We start from the raw sequence: 23,579 nt of genomic DNA on the forward strand, positions 1-23,579 counted from the left end.
CCATCTTGGTCTCTATATTATTATTCAGGTATCTAACCCTGGATATGTCCAACTGTCTGCTATTTCTAACTGCCTTATTTCTGTTGACTACCATGCTGTCAGTAACCTACCTACCCTCAGAATCTTCTTGTATCCTTACCTGTCATTAACGGACTGTTCCTGTACTTTCCATATACAGAGTCATATTTATATGTTCCTCTTTTCTATATGCACTGCTATCAGCCTGCTTCAGTCTTTTAGCCTCTCTGTTTAGATTGCCAAACTCTCCTCAATCCAGTTCATTCCACACGAAGTCAAATTCACGTATGCAAAACACAGTTTCCATTGTTTTACTTAATCTTAGAAATAGTACAATCTACAGTTAATCCTCATTGTCCCTGGTTCCCAGAACATGTTAGGATACTCTGGCATACTATAACCAGTTGTGAAGTATGTCATCAATGATTAGTTTTCAATTATAATTAACGCCTTAAGTTTAATGATTTGCTTTTTAAAAACTTAAGTGTGGACTCAACGCACATAACACATTTATTCCCGTGCTTTCCAAAATGCTTTTCTTGAGTAGCAAGGGAAGCAAAAAAGGACAGATAGTAATGAAAACACAAATAAAATTCAAGAATGGCACATAAGCAACAGATTAAGTTGTCTGTTTCACAACTCCAAGTGACAAACAGTTATTGACATACTATGAATAGTTATGGTACATAGTATTGGTAGTTATTTTAATTTGTAGCACTGTTTGTCTTAAATCCTGGCCTTTTTTTATTTAATTTTTTTTAGTTTTCTTTTGCTTTTGTCAAAATTCATGGATTGTCTTATGCATACAATAATCATCTTTCTTGTCTCCTCTCTCTCTCTCTCTCACACACACACACACACACACACACACAAATACATACACACAGAACCACTCCAGGAATCCCAACTTCCCTTATTTTCCTGATCTTCCTGCTCTTCGCTGCTTCCTTTCCCTATATCTTCACATGCCAAATGCTTATCTACCTTTGAAGGTTCACTTCAAATGGTGCCCTTCCATGAGCTTCACGAAATCTCTCCTTTCTTTGAACCCCAACATTCCTTGTACTCTCCTATAGACACGTTACCTGATCTGTCTTACAGTCACCTGTATATTTGTATTAACTTCCTGCAAAACTGTGTTTCATGTGTATCCACCCTGCACCCATAAGAGCGTCTTGAAATGGAGCAAAAAATACTTAAATACTGGAGAGATTTAAAATGCTTAGTGAAAGTGCCTAATAGTAAAGGTACAGTTTTGGGAGACCAAGTAGCTGCTGCAATATGTGGATATCGTTGTAGTGAGAACCACGGGGACTGTAGGGCAGATTAAACATTTCTGAGGGCACTGGGAAGATTACAGAAAGAAATGATGAGCTCAGGGTTTAAAAATGTCTGCTTAAGACATTCTCAGAAAACCAGAGTGTTTCTGTGACTGCTCCCCGCCAAAGAAAACCCAAAAAACAAACAAAAAAACACTTATTGATTGTTTCCTGAATACAAGAGAAAATACAGCTCTTTTCTAACATTATGGTGAGATTTCTCATTGGTGTTTCTTGCACTATATTTTTCGAAAGAATCACATAAATCTAGTATTATATGAAGTTTGACATTAGGTTCTCTACGTTGATGCATTATGACCATAATTATTATAATTATTCACGTGGTAATTGTTAAAATAAAATAAACAAAGAGCTTTGAGCTTCTATGGTATAAATCCTTATCAAAATGAAATGGACATATTTCCTACATAATGAGTATGTGCTTCTAAATGTCCAAGCAAAGTAGACTTGAGCCATGTTATAATGTTGTTTAGTCTGTGGAATTACATTTTAAATAAAACCAACTTATAAAAACATTCTGTTGATGATTTAATATTCTTGCCATTAAAAAAATTCCCAAGCAGTGATATTTTAAGTTCTAGAATAGTAAATAATACAATGTAAGAATTTAGTCTTGGATAAGTTGGAATTTATATTAGTTATAAGTATATGTCTTTAAACTCTCTTGTTGATTTGTGTTTTTGACAAAGTGAGGCCAACCTTCAAATAAAGCATAGTCAAAAGGAGACAGTTAAATAAGCATGTGTTATTGTAATAACAGGAGAAATACAGTTTGGGGAATTATATTTGAGGATTACTAATGTAGAGGCAGCATAAAACAGAAGTATAAATGGGTGTTGAAGAAAAATATGATAATATTTATTATCTTTACCTTTTCCATTCCTTTAAACAGAATATATACACACCAAACCACAGACAAAAATGAAATAAATCATGCAGAGATTTACAGACAATATCATGGGGATATTTAAGTTTGAACTATTGTAAAGTTTCATGGATTAGAGCTGCAATGACATGACAATTCAAGTAGATTATCCTGTTATTATTAACAGGATATTATTATTAACTGTATTATTATATATTATATATTATTAACTGTATTACAAATACAGTTTTATAGGTATTTTACTCCCCAAATTCTTGCCTGAATGTTCTGAAAAATTCTAGAATATGTGTCATGATAACTCTGTAATTCCCGTTTGACTTCATATTGTCCTGCATATATATATTTCAGGACTAGTTAGTAAAATTTACGTTGAATATTCTGATTTCTGATGTATTTATTTTAAAATTTTCAATGAGTATTTCTTTTTATAGTTATAGAGTTGAAAAAGAAACACGTATATGTGTATATTATTTCAAAAAATGTTAGGATATTACTTCTATTCTTCCCAGCATTTATGAGAAAGAATAAAGTTATTTTATTTTCGAAAACCACTGTATACATTCTAATATGAGGTTTGTTCTCTAGCGGTCTCTTTTTCTTGAGGAATACATTTTAAATGGGGAGACATTGTAAGTCACACATACAGTGTGTATTAAAGTAAGGCAGAAACTTTGAAGATTATATGAGAAATATGTGACAAGTCAAACATTGAATTTCTTGCTTACTGAGAAGGAGCTGTATGGAATTCAACTGTTTGAAATAGTTCCACATTGGGAGAATTGCCAATTTTAGAATTCTGGATTTTTCCATATTATATTGTTTTTACACTTAGAAAAAGTATATTCCATTTATTAACAAATTTAAAATCCAGTAGAGCAATGGTTTTGTCATTAGGATCAAAGGAATTCAAGATGTCTGATGAAACATTTAAAAATTAAATGCTATTGAATTTATATAAACAAATGATTTAATCCCTGTCTGTGTTTTAGCTAACACACTAAATAAACGATCATGAGAATTTATGTAACTAAAACTAGAATAAAGGCTAAAGGTGCAGAAAAAAATTGTAAAATGTGCCAGCAATTTGCTACCAGTGGAGCACCAAGGCAAGTGAAGGCAGTGGAAACAGTCTACCCCAGTAAGAGTTTTGTTTAGAGTTTCTGACACATGGTGATAATAAAAAGACAATATATTTTTAGTTAGTGTTATTATCCTTTTAAATTCCCTGTAGACAATGCTCTTCTTGATTACTTGCCCCCTGGGGTGGATGGCTCTCACTACCCTGCCCTCAACAGTGTTATGTTACTAATAATTGTCATTTCTGCATTTGATAATAACAAAATGGAAGAACAATGTCAGCTATCCTTTTAAAATGAATATTAAATGTAGTCTTTCATATAGTGAATTTGTAATAATAATCATACCAGTTTATTGCTCTAAATTATTTATCATAAATGACCTTTTGAAATTTTTACAACTGCTAGTGATGTACGCATTGTGATTTCCATTTAAATGAGATGCATGGAGGTTAAGTAACTTTTCCATAACTACCCAGATATGTGTGATGCACCTGAGACTCAACTCAAAATTCTGTGCTTTTTCTCTGTATGGTTTACTTCACTTAGTATGATAATCTCTGGATCCATCCATGTTGCTGTAAATGGCATTATTTCATTCTTTTTTTTGGCTGAGTAATATTCCATTGTATATATATATACCACATCTTCTTTATGCATTCATCTGAGGATGGACATTTAGGTTGTTTCCATGTCTTGGGTATCGTAAGTAGTGCTGGAATATCATATAGTATTGCTTGTATGTAGAATCTAAAAAAAAATTTGATACAAATGAACTTATATATAAAGCAGAAATAGACCAACAGATATAGAAAACAAACTTATGGTTTCCAAAAGGGAAAGGAGGGGGGATAAATTAGGAATTTGGAATTAATATGTATATACTACTATATATAAAATAGATAACCAACAAGGACCTACTATATAGGATAGGGAAATATACTCAGTATTTTGTAATAACCTATAAGAGAAAAGAATCTGAAAAAAATAGATATATACCTATATGTATAACTGAATCACTTTGCTGTACACCTGAAACTAACACAACATTGTAAATCAACTACACATCAATTAAAAAATTTAAAAAAATACTATCACATGATTCTTTAAAAGGGATATATGTGTATGTATAGCTGATACACTTTGCTGTACAGGAGAAACTAACACAACATTGTAAAGCAGCTGTACTCTAATAAAAATTAAAAAAAAATAAAGCTGTGGTTTCAGCTGAAAAAAATAAAAAACAAACAAAAAGTCTGTGCTCCTAACTGCCATGCTCACATGTCTCATTACATATCTGGTAAGGAAAAAGTCTTGACAAAGAAACTGCTACAATGCATAGATAAAATAATGAGGTGATCTACAGTGGCGCACTGATCTACGTATGTTTTCTAATTTAACATCAATATTAATATTATTTTGGTTAACTACCATTGATTGATTGCCTCTTATGTGCCAAATATAAGAACTTTCCCTCAAAGGTCTCATCTATTCTTCATAACAACTCTGTAAAGTGGATATTTTCACCACCTTTTTACGATGATGAAAATATATCCAGAGTTCCCAAACTTAAGTGAATGGGGGATCAGAAATTTGAGTTCAGGTCCTCCTGACTCCATGGCTCATGTCCTTAATTACTAAACTGAAGCCTACAAAATAACAGCATAAGGAAAAATAGGCAAAACCTATATAGTATTCCTTATTTTATCAATATATACAACCAGTTTTAGATTTACAACATTGAGAGTTAATATTAATTAACTCATATGACTTAAATTATTAAGCTCAAGTCAGAATAGAGAATATCATGTTCCGGAGGACTGTACCGACTCACAAGGAGATGTCAAGGAATAAAAAAAATCACACTTGATATCACCTAGGAAAAATAAACATAAAAAATGTCAGTTTCAGAGGCAGTAATGTAGTGTTCAATCTTCTTACTATGTTAGATAAATTTCCTCAGATAGTGCCAGTGCCATGTTTGTGACTAGAAGCAATGATTATAGAAGGGCAATTTCACAACCTGAGATTTTCTAGAGTTGAGGAAATGCAAAAATTTTCTACACACACACACACACACACACACGTACACACACACAAATAAATAACAAGGTTTTGTAATAGCCAGCATTTTAATTTCAGTTTTCAGTATCATCTCCTGGATTTTTTTTTCCTTCAGAATTTCTCTGTCATTATGGAAATAAAGGGGAAAATGGATTCATTTTACAGCCCATCACTTTGGTAACATTTACTCTGTTGTTTTTAATAGTTACCTGTTATCAGTTGAAGAAATATTTGGTGGTGTAAAATGTCACAATTGTCAAAGAAACTGGAATTCAAGAAGTTAACACGTTTAAAGTGTCTTTTTTTTCCACTTTATTTTTGAGTGCAGAAAATCTGATTTTACATGACCTAAACTTTGTATTTTTAAGTTCTGCATTCTAAAGCCTCTTCTTTGCCTGGTAATGTAAGGAACATAAGCAATATGTTTTTCATGAGAAGGAAGGCCGTAGACAAGTATACAAGGCTGAGAGCAATTATATGATCCATGGCCTTACAGTTGTTATTTCAATCTTTATTTGGTGATGAAGTTAACTGTTAAGGATCTCATTTTCAGTTACAAAATAAAATTTCCCTTTAATCATATCTTCCAGAGAAGTAGCACAAAATCAGTGTAAACTAAATGGAGGAAGGTATTTCAAAATTGTATTAACCAATTATAAAGGCTCCAAGATGTATACTGACAGGGTTCTTCTTAGGTGTTTGAGTGAAGCTTTTGAAGGGCTTAAGGCTAGAGAACTATTAATTCATTGTATAGTGGGTCACATAGCTTAGGGGTTATTAATATGAATGTATTGTTCAATTCCTGGCCTTTCTCATTGGTGTGTGATCTTGTGCAACTCTTTTAACCTTTGCGTTTCCCAAGTTGTTTATCATAAAATGGGGATGATACTGTCTATCTTGTGGAATTATTGAAAAGTTTAAATGAGTTAATGTTTATGAGTGTGCTTAGGAAAGTGCCTAACACTATTGAATTCAGTATTAGTGTACCCAAACTCTTACATTAAAAAATTTATTTTTTCTTCCAGTTTTATTGAGATAAAATTGACATATAGCTCTGTATAAATTTAAGCTGTACAGCATAATGATTTGACATCATCATGAAATGATTCCCACAATAAATTTAGTGAACATCCATCATCTCATAGATACAACATTAAAGAAATAGAAAAAAAAATTTTTCCCTTATGATGAGAACTCTTAGGATTTACTCTCTTAACTTTCATACATAATGTACTGAGCGATAATTATATCATGTTGTACATTACATTCCTAGTACTCATAACTGGAAGTTTTACCTTTTGACCACCTTCATTCAATGCCATCTTCCCCCACCCTCCCTGTCCCTACCTCAGGTAACCACAGATCTAATCTCTTTTTCTATGAGTTTGTTTGTTTTTGAAATATAATTGACCTGTGAAACTATGTTAGTTCCTGGGGCCCAACATAGTGATTTGATATTTCTCTACATTTCAAAATGTTCATAAATAAATGATCACCACAATAAGTCCAGTTACCGTCTGTCATCATACAAAGATATTACATAATTATTGATTGTATTTCCCACGTTGTACATTTTATACCCATGACTCATTTATTTTGTAACTGGAAGTTTGTACCTCCTAATCTCCCTCACCTATTTCTCTCCTCCCTCCACCCCCAACCCCTCTGGCAACTACCTGTTTGTTCTCTGTATCTATGACTCTGTTTCTGTTTAATTATGTTGGTTCATTTGTTTAAACCTAATTGAAATCATATAGTATTTGTCTTTGTCTGCCTCAGTGTCTTATTTCACTTAGCATAATACCTTCAGGCATATCTGTGTTGTCGCAGATAGCAAGATTTCATTCTTTCTTAAGGCTGAGTAATATTCCATCGTGTGTGTGTGTGTGTGTGTGTGTGTGAGTGTGTGAGTGTGTGTGAGATGTCTTTATTCATTCATCTATTGATGGGCACTCAGGTTGCTTCCATATCTTCGCTATTGTAAATAATGCCATAATGAATACAGGTGTGTCTATGTCTTTTCGAATTAGAGTTCTTGTTTTCTTCAGATAAATACCCAACAGTAGGATAGCTGAATCATATGGTAGTTGCATTTTTAATTTTTTGAGGAGTCTCCACACTATTTTCCATATTGGCTACACCAGTCTACAATCCCACTAACAGTGCATGAGGGTCCCCTTTTCTCCACATCTGTCTGACACTTATTATTTGTTCTCTTTTTGATAACAGCCATTCTGACAGGTGTAAGGTAATATCTCATTGTAGTTTTGATTTGCATTTCCCTGATAATTAGTGATATTGGGCATCTTTTCATGTGCCTGTCGGCCATCTTTATGTCAACCTTGGAAAAATGTCTATTCTGGTACTCTGGCCATTTTTAATTTTTTTTTATTTTTGTTTTTGAGGTTGAGTTGTATTAGTTCTTTGGGTATTTTGGATATTAACCCCTTATAATGTATATTGTTTGCAAGTATCGTCTCCCATTCAGTTGGCAGCCTTTTCATTTTGTCGATAATTTTCCTCACGGTGCAAATGTTTTAGTTTGATATAGTCCCATCTGTTTTGCTTGTGTTTCCCTTGCCTGAGGATATACCAAACTCTTATTTTTTTGAGTGATGATGTCTCATTAAGGCAGCAGAGGTAAAATAAGCTCTGGATTACAGACTCCAGTGAAGCACCCTTAGTTTTTGGTAAGTCACTTTTCTGTAACTATCATTAATATGGGAATAAGTATTTTTTCATCAGTACAACCATGCATCTTCTCTAGTTTATATGATAAAATTATCATATAAACTTCAGTACTATACATACTAACAGTAACATAATATTTGCCATACATCTTAATATTCAGCTGAGACACTCTGATCGGGCAGCATTGCATCACAAGAATTCTGTTGGAATTATTTTGTCAAATTGTCCAAGGTACTGATGTAATGATTAGCAATTTTGACTCCTAAAGAGAAACATGTAGGTTCACTTTTTATTTTGCCACTGATTTTTTTGTCCACTTCTCTTTGGCTTGATCTCTAATCTTGCTGTGGCTTAAATTTCATTGTATGTGTGACTTTGATATCTTTTTTAATTTAAATAAGCCCCAAAGGCCTCTAATTCTAGGAATAAAGGAGTCATACAGGACCAGAAAAGGTGAAGAGAAAAAAATGATTGATGTGAAATAGAAAAGGAATTTGACAAGAAGAGATACAAGTCTTTTCTGTTTCCCAAGTTACAGATTTGAACAAATTGAAGATTAAAAATCTTCTATGCAATTTGCCTAAAATCTCAATTCATCCTCAGATTTTTTAACACAACCCATTTAAACACTTTCTATCATCTCCTAGGATCAAAAGAATCAATCAACACCTTCTACAGTCTTGTGAGTCCTCAATCACGCTTGCCCAAGGCAATGAATATCAAATCAAAAGCTGACTCTATGGGTATGGGGTTATAACTCAGTATAACAGAAAATACCGCAGTAGTAAAACCTTGCATAAAATGAAATCTGATTCATGGTCATTGAAAACTATATCCTTTCAGAGATTATATGGAAATTTTCTCAATCTGTTTTTTCCCCTCAAAATGAGTTTTTAAAATGTCAACCTGTTATTCTTTCTGAGGCAAAAGATTAAATTTGTAATCATCTAACTCCTATATTCCTAATTTTTGGGATTTTTCTTCATTTTGATAACTTTAGATTATGGCATTCAATTTAGATTTTTTTTTGAGAAGTTCATTTAAAAAATAATAGTGATCATATATAAATATACAAACCTGCATATTTACCAACATGATTATGATTATATGTGTGTGTGTGTGTATCTGGGTGATAGATATCAAATTAATTTGGTACAATAATAGTTTTGGTTAAAAACGTAGGAATAAAAATGATAGAATCAGGACAGTCTTTCAATCTGTATTCTAAATGAAGCTAGTTTCATTATAGTAAATGTCTCAAATGGTTTGTCTGGGAAATTTTATTGCACATAGATCTTAACTTGCTACCTTTATTATTGTCTCAACTTTTAGCTGTTGTATATAAAATGTATGCTGGACACAACTCAATAAGGAAGTTTGAGAGTTTGACTGTATCTGATTTTGTGAAATGTAAGAAATCCCATGTTTTTAATTGGTTTAGATGAGAAAAAATTTCCTTCCCCCACCATCAATTCTGTTTTCATTAGTTAGTTTTCTATGCTTTGAAGTGGTGTGCACTAAAATATTATTACTATTAAGATTACTTATTACTTTACTATTTGATGAAGGAAATAGAACAAGTAAAATATTCCCTTTTGATCACTTACACAAGTGTCTGTAATAATTATTTAAATTAGGATAGTGAAAATTGTATTTATAGCCATGTCCGTGGAGTGGGATGGGGATGGAGTGCTTCCTCACACTGTTTCCATACTTTGCAAAGGGAAAAAAAGAAGCATGCTGTCATCACATGTGTCTATATTACATGCACATGTGTTTTTATGTTTCACTCAAAACTTTTTTTGTGGGGATGCCACCATGGTTAAGCATGGACTTTTTAAGAGTTCTAGTGTCAATCATAACATTTTCAATCTGTGTATAATTTAAAAAAATCAAAATTATATTTATTTACAGTTTATACTCACCTCTAGAACTAAATTTAAAAATATTGAAATTGCTAAGTTGAAGAAAGTTTACCTTATGGGCTCACATATGTTAATAATGGCATGCATGGTTTCTTTTAATAGAATTTGTTAATCATTTTCCAAAAGGCTATGTATTTTCTAAATTTTATTTGCCATTAGTTGAGGCTTGTGTTGGATGAGGGGTGAGTAAGAAAATGAAACAAATACATGTGATAAGGACAATACTAGAAATGAATGCACAGATGTAGATTATAATGGCTTGTTTACATTCTATCTTGACATCTAGGATGTAAAAAATGCTTTCCTTGAAATAGAAATAAAAATTGCTTGAATGTGATTTATGGAACATCATCGAAGTCATAGTAGTTGTTATGATTTAAAATGTATATATAAAGCACTGCATGTTTACATCATGGGAAATCTTTGCTTCTCCTTTATGAATTTCACTTTTAGAGTTTTGCTCTGAATTGCAATATTTAAACAACAAAGTGAATCTCAAGTTGAATTGAATCTGGAATAATATAGAAATAATGCTGCTCAATTCCATTTAGTGTAATTCTGGAATGATAAAAGGCCTTCAGCATTTTAAAGGTTGGATTGGTTTTAAACAATTAGCTGAGCCATGCTTCAAACTTACCTAGTTATAGTTTGTGTTTCTTTATTGTTTCTAACATACTAAGACACCAATTATTTTATGGGGCATTTATATAATACTATTATAGTATTTTATTTAATGTAGCTGATTTTTAGGTGAAATATTTTTAAAGAAGTATTTTCTGATTATTTCAGCTTTTTAAATCCCTTATAAAATATGCAAGGTGGATCTAACTTTTCTCTTAATTCATTTTCATGGTAACTTATTTTTCTGAAATTGATATACAAAAGGAGGGACTCTAAAGACAAAGTCAACCAGTACTAGGGACTTGGTTTTACTTCACTTGCCAAAGACCAGGCACATATGTTACAGACAGAGAAAATGAGGGCCAAAGACTTCAAATTACTTTCTCCAGGGTTAAGCAATTAGGAGTCTGTGGAATTGGGATTCGTACCAGTAGTGTCTGATTCTTAGTTCTGTTCTCTTTTCCTTATGCCATTCCATGATAGTCAAAATAATCCTGGAGGAACAGTGATTTGCCCCCACCTCTTTTCCTTTAATATCAGCTGAATACCACCTCAAATTTCTACCCCTCTCTAATCTCCTTACCTCTTCATTAAAAAAGAGTGTCAATAGCAACATTGTAAGCTAGAAAAGTAACCCCACTTTATCAGCATACCATGTTTTTACTCTACCATGTTTTTACTCTACCTTATGCCTGTCAGTATCTACTATGCATTTGTCAAATCCTATAGAACTTTACCAAAGTACTAAGAGTGAACCTTAATGTGTATGAAGTAAAAAAATAATAATTTAGGAGATTGGAGTATCCCTGGGTGGAAGGCAAAATGTGACAAAACAATCTAACTGTATTACACATGTATGAAACAACCTCATTGAAGGGGGTGAAGAAAAAGGCTAGCCTAAGTGACTGACAGAGAGTAGAGTCTGTAAAACTAAAGGCAAAGAAACAATGCATAAGGACTCTACTCTTGCTGGTAAAGTTTCCCATGGGAGTATGGGTTAATAATTCTGATACTGCTATATACGTGTACGAGAAGTAAATAAGTAAATGGGTGGCATGTGGTAGAGACAGGTTGTCATTGTTAGTAGGAGTTTACAGATAAGCAAAGGGAGAAAGTTTCAGTGATCTATGTGGTAGTGGACTAGAATTGGAGATATGAGTATAAACTGATGTTTTGCTTAATATAGATATATTTGGATATACAGAGGAATATTTATAGATATATAATATAATATATAACATAACATTTACACATAATGTTTTTTGCCCTGTCACCTGAGAGGATCTAGAAGCAATGATACCCCAGTAGCAACAAGCATACCTAGCACACAAATTTTGGTTTCTGATACCATTCTCCAAAAAAAGGAACCTAGGACTTTTTGGAGAAATAGTTGATTCTAGGACTGGGGCAAGAAATTTAAAAGATGAGTCTTTAGCATCTTGTAGTTTCAGAATGTGATGTTCTCAAAAAAGCTACAGTGAAGGTTGGATGCAGGAGCCAAGTGAAAGAGCTCCCAAATGAATGACCAAAACTAGAACAATTTGAACAACAAAAAGTAATGTAGTATTGGATTATAACTAAAAGCATTAAATACCCATGAGTCCATATTGATATTAAGTTAATTATCAAATAAATATATGTGAATGAGAGCTGTCAAATATGCGGGAAAATTCCAAATAGTTGATGTAGATACTCTGCTCTCAAGGAGTCAGGGCCTTACTTTTTGCCCCCCTAAATGTGGCCTATGCTGAGTAATTTCCTCCAAAGAGTGTAGTATGGAATGGGCGGGGAGAAAAAAGAGTAACTTTAGAGTGGAGAAACATGGCGAACACTACCTCAGCCATGTGGTCAAGGTTAACATCAACAGTGATGTCATTTTGACAGCATGTATCCTTAGTAAGATGTGATGAAGCAGAGCTTTACCTCTGTGGCCATCCTCTTCAAAATCCGTAACTCCAGGCTAATCATGAGAATTATATTAAACAAAATGCAATTGAAAAATACTCTTAAAACTAACCAGTGCTCCTCAAAATGCTTGACCAATACTCCTCAAAACTGTCAGGATCGTCAAAAATAAGGGAAGTCTGAGAAAATGTCACAGCTAAGAGAAGCCTAAGGAGACATAATGACTAAGTGTAGAGTGGCATCCTGGATAGGATCCTGGAACAGAAAAAGGCATTAGTTAAAACGACTGAGTAAACTATGAACTCTAGTTAATTATTGTGTACTAATAACTTGTTTATTCATTATAACAAATGTACCATAAAAATATATGGTGTTGCTCCAAGAGGAAACTGGGTGTAGGGTATATTGGAACTCTCTGTAGTATCTTTGTGATTTTTCTGTGAATCTAAAACTGTTCTAAAAAAGTTTTTTTCTTTAATTTTAAAAATAGATTTGGTAAGGCCTAATCAATGGAGTTCTGATTCAACAGGGTTGGCTTAAGGCTCTACGCATATCTTTTTTTAATAGCTCCTGAGACACTAGGAAACACAGAATTAAGAGGCAAGGGCTAGGTTGTAAGTTCAGTGAAGACAGCAGTCTTGTAAATGAAGCTCAGTACTTTATCCATACAGCCTACGACAATGCCTGGCACCAAGTAGACAAAAAAGTAAATATTTCCTGAATGCATGAATTATAAAATTCTGTAGTGAGAAATGGAAGTAGTTATTATTTAACAGCAAAAAACACATTTTTAACTTACTTCTTAAGATTTTGATGTAAGCACATTTGTTCAAAACCCAAATACACAATGAAAACATTTGTATTCCACATAACATCTCTGTTGTTATGTGCAAGATGTGTATTGGCCATATTGCACAAATAATTAAGCAATTATAATCTTTTCTGTGTCACAATATTAGAATCTCTTTTGTGTTGATGAGAAAAGATTAAATTTCAAAACAACATTGAAAATATAAATGGAAGTAGTATGCTCACGAAGATATTTTAATTTCATGATACTTGCACTATGCAACAGATACTATTTTCTTTGAAAACATTTAATGTGTGTTTATACACATATGTGTAAATAAACTCTGATCTTTTTTTATGTGCTGATTTACAAATACCAGTGCTTGGCACAGTAGACAGTGCAAAAATAAAAGCTTTTGAAAAAATAGATAATAAATAAGTGCATGCATTGAAGGTCTGAAAGGTATTTGTATGCTTGAAATGATGTTCTTGCTGAATTCTGATTCAGTACAGTTATTATCTCAGTTTAGTATCTTCATTCACCTTTATTGTATGTGTGTGTGTAAGTGTGTGTATATATGTACTATATACATATGTATATACTGTTATTTACAAAGGAACCAGTGAAGTATGGGAATAATTTTAAGTGCTCTCCAATTACAGAATCAAACATACTCTAACTCTTAGAAACTAACTGGCCAGTTTTTGAAAGTAGTTGACCATAATATTTTCCTTCTTCAAATTCTGATTTGGTCATTTTCTTCCTATTAATGTTTCTACCAGGGGGTGCATAAGGGAACAAAGTAAGATTTATCTTATATTTTGTACTAAAAACTAATAAGAAAATTTGAAGCTATTGGCTAAAATGATTTTTACATTTCTAAAAATCATGAAATGTAATTGGTTCATTTAGAGTATGAAAGTAGTTTATATCCAATTTGAGGAGGCAGCACTGTATAGTGAAATGGTTAAAGATGGTCAAAGGAAAAGCTACATTTGTATTTGGCTTTGACACTCACTGTTGGGTTTTCATATTGGGCAAGTGCCTTAGGCCTCTCCAAGCCTGTCTCCAGGCCTGTCTCTTAGGCCTCTCTGTTTCCTATCTCTAAAATGTCTCAGGCACCCACCCGAATTTCATATTCTTTTCTTCACCATGCGGGATATTATTTTCCATTGGCGGATAATTCTTAAGCACATGTACATTTTTAGTTTATAGTTAAGTGAGATTTGAATGAGACACATTTTTTTTTTTTGTAAACATTTAATTCAGCCATAACCCAGAGTGGGAAATAAACAGTAGCTGATGTTGCCTCTGTTTTGCCTCCCACGTTCTCTCCTTTCCTTTCTTCCTCCTTCTTCTTCTTTATAGTGATATTATTCATTCAAATGGACATGACCTCCATTAAAATAGCATCAGGGAGATTGATGACATATAAAATGAGTGTTACAACCAGAGTAGCAAGAAAACGAAGGAATCTAGCTACGAAGTGAAATCAGATAAAGTTTATAAGGTATAAGAGACACAGTAGCACTACATTAGTGTTAGTGAGGTTAGTGCCTGAAACTCAAAGGCAAACCGTGTTGGGGCACATGCCCATTTCAGGTGGGAACTTAGGGGTAGTGGTGCAACAAGTTAAAACGCGGGACAAAACCACACGTTTATCTATTGTGAATAGCTTCTAAATAGCTTTTAAATGATCTGTTATTGAACTTACAAGATTGTCATCTCCTCCCTTTCGGAGTTGGTTATAAATCAGTCTCATCTCTCTCCTGACAGTATAAACAAAGTACCCTCTAGACCTGTACTCAGAAAGATACTAGGCATGTCCACTTAACACTCACTCCCTTCATAGAACTACTGGTGCATTAGATAGTAGGGGCCAGGAAGAAGCCTTTGTCAAGTTGACACTAGAAAATAATCACCTTATATGTGGTATCTCTAAACTCCCAAATATTTAGTAGGTTTCTTCACAGATACCCACTGTAAATCCCAGGTACTTTTCTGCACCATCCTAGGTGTTATTTCCAATATTGAACAGACCTACAATTTTAACTTGTGGTTCACAAATATTCAGATCAAATTCTTATACCTTTTATAATTATCCCTAATACTCTTTCAAATGTTTTTAATGGCCTTTGTCATCGAAAATTTACCAGAAGACATGATGTCAACCCTTTGAAAAATATTAATAATTAATAATCTTTAACTTTCTCTCCATGAATCATGATGCTTTCTTTTCTCATGTTCCAGATGGGCTGAAGTCAAGAGAAAAAAAGATATGGCTTCTGATGGCTCTGTGAAATTTATATGATGTTCAGTGGACTCTATGCCTATAACTCCTTTATTTCATACATGTAAACTTCCTATCTGGTAGCTGGAAGGATCCACCCTTACTCAGTAATTAATGCAACTAATTCTTATTATAAAGAATATTTAACAATGTGCTAACTATCTAAGTGGTAATTCTCAATGACTGGAATCTTCAAATGCGATGTTGGCCCTAGATTCTCAGGGTTGGTGGCCACAGATGAGCTAATGCCAGAGTTTCTGGTGCCCCAGGAACTATCCTTCTACTGCCCATAGTAAAACATAATCTGTATCAAGATGGAAAACCTGCTGTGGAACATGGGGGATGTCAGCCATTCCACAATATTAAGAAATCAAGGCATCACCTCTCTAGTGGCACAGTGTCATTTGGATAGACTCCCAACACATAGCTACAATCAGGTACTATATTTTGTTTAATGTTTGATCTGTGATTAAGAGCAAGACAGATCCATGTATACTTAAGCTTATCTCAACAAAGGATATTTATTTGCCCTTTTGCTCCTACTCAGAGTACAGAGCCAACTCCTTGCCAATCTGTCAGTCATCAGTCATGTTAAAACAAAATCCTCCCATTTTATATTATAGATATGGTGGATTTTCCAAAGTCTAAAGAGGGTAGGACCTTCATAAAGAGATTTTAAAAAGCACGATGCTTTCATTAACATTTTCAAAATTGCTTCCACTCCAGATCATAATTTTGTAAACAGTGTTGTCTGAGGAAATAAAACATAATGAAAAGTACAAGATATACTGTGTAAATATCTGGATAGTAACCTAAAGGTTAAGAACTAGAACAACTTTATTATTCTTTGTAGTAAATAATACTTGTTCTCTACAGTTTATACAAGTGCCATTATCTTTTATAGAAGTCACAAGAATGGGAGTATCAGCAAATGAGAAGGTATAACGATGTATTCAGGCCAAAGTTACCTATAGTTATAGAGATTAAAATCTATTTTTTTAGCTATTGAAATACTACAGAATATAGTAGTGTTAAGTTAGACTATACTTTACAAACTGCTTTATGCTCCTGAGTAGCAAGGATATTAACTTAACTAATGATCCTTTAAGTGGGTATGTAAAATATAATTTAAGCTACTTGCAACATGCAAAAGAGAGGCATCGTTTGTTACTGCCAAAAATCACTGACATGTGGAAATCAGAAAATCATTAGCCTTGATAGGAATAGCTTAATACAACAGGGAAGAGAACACATTATTTAGAGCAGTTAAATGACAATTGATGCAACCACTGGTGAAATGCATTAAAGAAAAAGTGGATATGATTTAGTGAATGATAAATTCTACACTTAGTATTCATGCATACAAAGGAATAGAAATCTTTGCTCATTAACCATTGCACTTAGTTTGTGAGCCAAAATGCTTCAGGCTGTAGTCCTAATTGTCATAAATGTTTATCTCTGTGCAAGTTTAATTTAGTCTTAAGAAAAAAATGTTATCCTGAGTGATGAGTGATTCTACATCTTTTTCATTTTCTTCATCAGCCTAAGTTGGTTTACTTAAATCCCTGTTCACACCAGTCCTCTTCTTGAGGTCTCCATAATACCCCCAGCTATAATTAATCTCTCTTAATCTCTCTCTTTTCCCCCATTATGCCCCACTCTTTTAAGTCTATTTTAGCAGTGTGCTTAATGGCATATTTACGGGCATACCTCATTTAGCTTTGCCTTCTAGAACACCAGTTTTTCATAGCTGTTTAGTAGAGTGTAATACTGTGCTTTCCTCAGTTTAAATGGCACTTGCCAATCTGTTTTGTTTATGCTCTTGAATCTCTTGGCTATTGACAAACTTTTTTAGCTGATGATGATTTCTATTTGATTTTGAGCAAATATGTTGAAAATATCTCAAAGTATGAACAAACAGGGGCCGTTTTAATGCCCCTTAAACACAAGGATGACATGCAGCATCACACGTGTGAAACTGATGGATAAGAGACCTGCTCGCTCCACCATTTGAACATATGTAAAGAGTAAGGGGGAGTCAATTATCTCATACCCTTATGTTAATTTAGATTTTAGTCCTTTTTTAGGGAATGCATCTCCAAAGGGGCTGTCGTGACTTTGATTTATTTATTATTCACATTTATGGAACCCTCTTACACTCCATTTTAAAATAGAGTAAATGGGACATGCCTTTAGTTTTGAATGTACCTATACAACTTTTATCACTGAGAGTTCCCCAAAATAGGGATCATACCTCAGTGGTAAAATCTAAACTGTGTATAAAGGCCAACTAAGCAGCATAAATGTATGGAGAGGACAAAGTTAGCATTATAAACAGAAAATCACATTAAGTATTAGCACCTGAAGAGTGCCTACCTGCCTAAAGAGGGCAATAGCTATTAAAAAAAATACTTGTTTCCAAGAAATAATGTAAATATACTTTTCTATACCTTCCAGTTTTTCAAGTTAAACCAAACCTGATTTTTGTGAGATTTTTTAAATGTTGGCCATTTAATTTAAACTATAGTTATTTTCTATATTGTGCAAGTTCAAATAAAACACTTCTACAGATGAGAGCCAGCTCATAGGCTGCCTTTCTATGATGTCTGCCATAACCATTTCATGACAATATGAAAGAAAGAATAAATTAGGAGCATTGACCAATGTCTTGGCCTGATCATAGAGTTAGTGTAAAAATTTCCATTGATAAATGAAAAAGACACATGTGACCAGTTATAATATTTACCATCAACATCACACACACACACACACTCAAAACTTTAAAAAAATCCTACCAATTTCAGAGGGGGAAGCATGAATTTTCCTAGTACTGAATTCTGGGATAAAATAAAATTTCCTGGGCAATATCATACATAATGTCCTCAAGAACATCTCTACAATAAATATGAGTTTTGTAGGATCACTTTTTGTTGTGTTCCTTTATGTAAGACAAGTCATATTAAATACCAAACTTAATTTTTGCTGCGGTTTCAATGAAGTCACAAAATGGTGAAAGTCAGGCACAGACCTGTTAACTGGATTTGGCAGAGAAATGGATAGAGTACATATAACTCTAAAGACATTTTATTCAGTTTTGAATCCTTAGAGCTCTTAACAAAGTTTTCTGCATGTAGAAGATGCTCTTTGAAAGTATGAAGTGAAAACATGAATTGAATTAACTACACATTTGATGGTGGATAAAAAGCATCTCAAATACAAAACCCTGGGTTTAAGAAAATAACATTTACACTCTACTAGTCACAGTACAACTAAAAATTAAAAAGTGTCTTGATGTCTCATGGACTTCTCATTTACATGATTAGAAAAAGAGGCCCACTACATATGCCAGCAGTTAACAGTTGTGACTTTAAAAAATGATCGTATTTAGTGGCAGAATTCATAAGATGAATTTTTGTCGGATGTTTTTAGTTTACGTTTTTGGGGTAAGCACCCTACACTCAGGTCTCTGGACATGGCCCAATCATAGCACCTGTTGAAGGACAGACACAGGTGGTTATATTTGCAATTATACAGTCTCAACTGGCCTAAGGAATTGAAGGTAGTTACTTGCCAAAGAAAGAAATAGTCCATTCACTGACTAGCTGTCCAACGATGCAGTGGATTTTTCCTCTCTCAAGTATATAAACTAATAATCAGAAGGACATTTAAGCTAGAAACTCCCGTTTTCAAGAATGCAGTGCTAATGTGTAACCAAGGAAAGTTAATTTTCAGAGAGAAGCAAGAGAATGGAGCAAATGGTATAAAATGGTGTAGAGAAAGAGGAATGAGGGACTAAGAAACTGGAAAAATGGGAAAAAGTAATTCCTGCCTTTAGCACCTCAAAGCCAACAGCTTTGTCTAGAAAATTCTCTGGGAACAATAGCCCCTTCCCCCCCTTCCCGCCCCCCTGCTGCCACACACCACATATACACTCCCTCACACAACTGCTGAGGCGAGCTTGAGTGGATATCACTTTCTTGTTATTAATTAAATTATCATGACGAGGATGAACCTAATGCAACTATTTATTTATTTATTTATTTTAATTTTTTTTTGCGGTACGCGGGCCTCTCACTGTTGTGGCCCTCTCCCGTTGCGGAGCACAGGCTCCGGACGTGCAGGCTCAGCGGCCATGGCTCACGGGCACAGCCGCTCCGCGGCATGTGGGATCTTCCCGGACCGGGGCACGAACCCGCGTCTCCTGCATCGGCAGGCGGACTCTCAACCACTGCGCCACCAGGGAAGCCCAATGCAACTATTTAAAAGATGTGATATATCTATTTAAAAGATGTGATATATAAAGTAGAATAAAAATAGATGTGTTTGTGTGCATGTGTTTTTCAGACCAATAATTATGATTAATGCCAAGTTATTAAAATACTCAGTATGTGAATCATTAGTGCTCAAGGAAGTTGGTTATAAGATCATAGTATTCTGCCTGAGATTAGAGAATGGATATATTTATACTTAGCTTGCTCAGGATCTGTTCTCTCAGAATACAGAAGTCCTTATTCATATAATATTTTTCAAGACTCTTGTTTTCTAATGTCTTCTGTTTCATAGTCTACCTCTTTGTCTTCAGGAAGTTGAGCAAGACAGCAATACCTTTGTTTAACCATCTTTGGGACTATTTCCTCATTCTCAGCTTATTTTGATATAATGTCCTTGGATATAAATCTGTATATCCTATCTAACTAGTCCTAACACTTTCTGTTCAGAACAATTTTGGATAGCTCTAAATTGCATTCAGCAAATTGGCATAAGCAAAGTGCTATTAAAGAAATAAGATATAGAGATGAGAGGGTACCAAACAAGTCTTTCTGCTGGATAAAGTCTCTCTCATAGGACAGATAGTAATTTTTATCCGTCTAGTTGATGAACAACCAATATCTTCCAAGTAGGTTCCATAATGGAAGTGGCAAAATATAATTTTCATATGGTCTTTTATGTTCATTGTCCCTGTCACCCTTTCTCAGGGATTCTTTTGAGCTCTGCATGTTAACATTTTATTCTCATGTATTGCATATTTTTAGATTTTAGCAGAATTTCGATTCAGTCTGTCATTTTATAATTTTAAGAGTGACATATGGAAAGGTGGTAGAATGTGGCTAGGTGTGTGTTAACATAATCCACACTCATATTTTTCTTAATGCAGAAGTAATACAAATGATTGATAATGTAGATAATATACTCCTGAAAAATAAAATATCACTAAAAATTGAGAGTTACAAACATTTCAGTGAGATGTAAAAATCTTTCATGAAAGTATCACTTGCAAGTATATTTAGGCTAGCAAAATTTAAAGAAAATTTAAATTGGTATTGATATTTTCTGCTCCTTTGTCACTGTTGGTGAGAGTTATATACATTTAAAACATTGTGTTAAAATAGCATGTCCTTGCTTTACAAAAATAAGACATAGAGGTTATATAATGAATCCCATTCCTAGTTTATATTCTTATCTAAACATTAGTTATAACAAATAAAACCATTTATTAAAAAGGATTAATATTTTAATTTCAGACCTGCAAATTTATGTTTATTGTTCTAGGTAACCCTGCATATTTAATAATTATTGATTTTTGGATTCCTCATGGCAATGCTGGGTTAAGGAGACTATTTTCCCTGAAGTCCAGTTGTTCCATAGTCACTGGTTATTATGCCCCTGTAGGTCAGTAAATATGTGTAGGAGAGATACAGAACAAGATTATGAAAGTTATGTCTTACTAACTTCCAAATCGACTTCAAATCAAACTTCCCCCCACTTTTGCATTGTATAGTTTAGGAAGCTACAGATGGAATTTCAGTATCCACCTGCAAAATCTACTCTATTAATTAGGACTCTTATCTGATTGACACAGAAACAAGATTCAAATCAGCTTATTCTAAGAGGTAAACATAGCATAAGACCTCTGGATCTGTTGTGAAAATCAAGGATAGCAGTGTTGCTGTGCCATGAAATGAGAGAATGAAAACTTTTCTTTGACTCTCAACTTTGCTAGTCTGGGTAAGTTTTATTTCTAATCTCTTGCTTTAGATTACACTGCAGATACTTTCAATATCATCTGAGATTTTGATCTTACACATCAAGTTTTTAGGAAGAGACCAACTTGTTTTGAGTCTCAAGTACAAAAATATGAGGAAAGAGAATCTTTGGCCCAGCTTAGCTATACTGTTGACACCTGAATCAATCAAAAGCTATCAGGGATAGATTACACTGCTAAATAATGACTTCCACTGCAGCCGTGGTTGGTATCAGAAGCAGCAGTTCACAAAGGAAGGATAGGGTAAATCTGAAGAAAGAGAAGGTACTATTGGGTAGAATGATGTGCCATCATATTATTCTGTATATTTAATGTGACTGAGATATCTAGTATTAGCAAAAAGTAAAGCAGGCAATAATCTACTTACTTTGATTTGAAGGAGACTGAGAGTTTTCCCCATACAATTATAGTCCTTGATAGCTGGAGAAAACTACTAGTGCTCTTAGGAGACCCAAAATTCAAAACATCCTTAGACCCCATATAGTTGAATACCCAAAATTTTATATGAGAAAGTGAGACCCAAGGTAATTGATTTTTCAAGGTCACATTATCTCTAAGTGCTGGAAACCCCAAAATTATCTAACATTAAACCCACATATTTAATCCTTCTTTTTTGGTCCTGGAGACTTTTACTCTCTAGTATTCCCCATGACAGGGTTTTCAAAGTTTGTTCTCCAGATTACCTGCATGAGAATAATTGAAAGTACAGGTTCTTGGGCCCCCTCCTCTGCCCTCCAAAACTGGGTCACAAACTCCATCGATTATAATCTGTAAAACTGCATTCTTAACCAAATTTTGGTGTGGTTTTTATGCATGCTGAAGTTTGGAAACTAATGAAGCTTGGTACTCCTAAGTCGTTGAAGTAAAGGGTTAGTGACTAACAACTGAGAGTACTAAGAGCCCAGGAAGGACTAGAAAGACAACAGAGAATACCTAAGAAGTTATTGATAAAGTAGAAAGGACCTTCTTGACTTACTACAGATTTTCCTCATGAACTGCCCTCATAATTGTTATTTCCCTAATGAATTCTAGTTCCCTATTGAAAATTACTCTTTCTACATACTGAAGAAGGTGGTGTTAATTTTGAAAGACACCATTTTATATCGGAGCTTCAAGTATTAGTCAATGAATCAGGTCCTCACATTACCATTTAGATATCAGTGTTATTTACAAAATGCTTGTCCACAACCATGTTTTTCCTAACTACTATTGCATGCATTTGAGTCATCCCATTGGACTATGTTTATATGCATCTTAACGTTTTATGAATATACTTTAACATTACTGAAAATAAAAATACATAAACTCATATAAATCCTGTAGATGACTTTCTTTCCAAGTTTTAAATGATTGGTCTTTGCTGTCTGATTACAGAGGTATAAAAATTTAATAGCAATTCATATGCACATTATTGTGGTATTACTTGCATTTCCATATCTCATTCTTTCCGGAGGAGTTTAAAGATTAACTTGATAGTTTAAATTTTATTGATAGATTTCCTTATGCTATAAAGGCAATGCTTTGTGTGTTTATGCTTTGATGTAATCTGGAATAAAATGAAGTAATTTTCAGCTCCCAAAATATAAAAAATAAAGTACATGAATTACTGAATTTTCAGGGTGTTTTACATCTAAAAATTACATTTTAATTTGTTTTTTTACTGGTACCGTGCAGCTTTCTATATTTATACATCTTTAAGGCTTATAAATATAGTAAGGTAAAGAAAGTCTATATTTCAAATTTGATGCATAATAAAATATTTAAAAACATTAATAATTATCCCAAAATGCCTTGATTTTTTTGTGTATGTAGCAATTCAATTTTTAAAAAGCTTTATAATACTGATTTGTGGTATTAAATACATCTTTTTCATGCTTTAAAAAATATTTGTCTATTCACACACATATGACTCCAGCTTTGTGAATATATA

Source organism: Physeter macrocephalus, chromosome 8 (genome assembly GCF_002837175.3).
Source record: "Physeter macrocephalus isolate SW-GA chromosome 8, ASM283717v5, whole genome shotgun sequence".
Classification (NCBI taxonomy): domain Eukaryota; kingdom Metazoa; phylum Chordata; class Mammalia; order Artiodactyla; family Physeteridae; genus Physeter; species Physeter macrocephalus.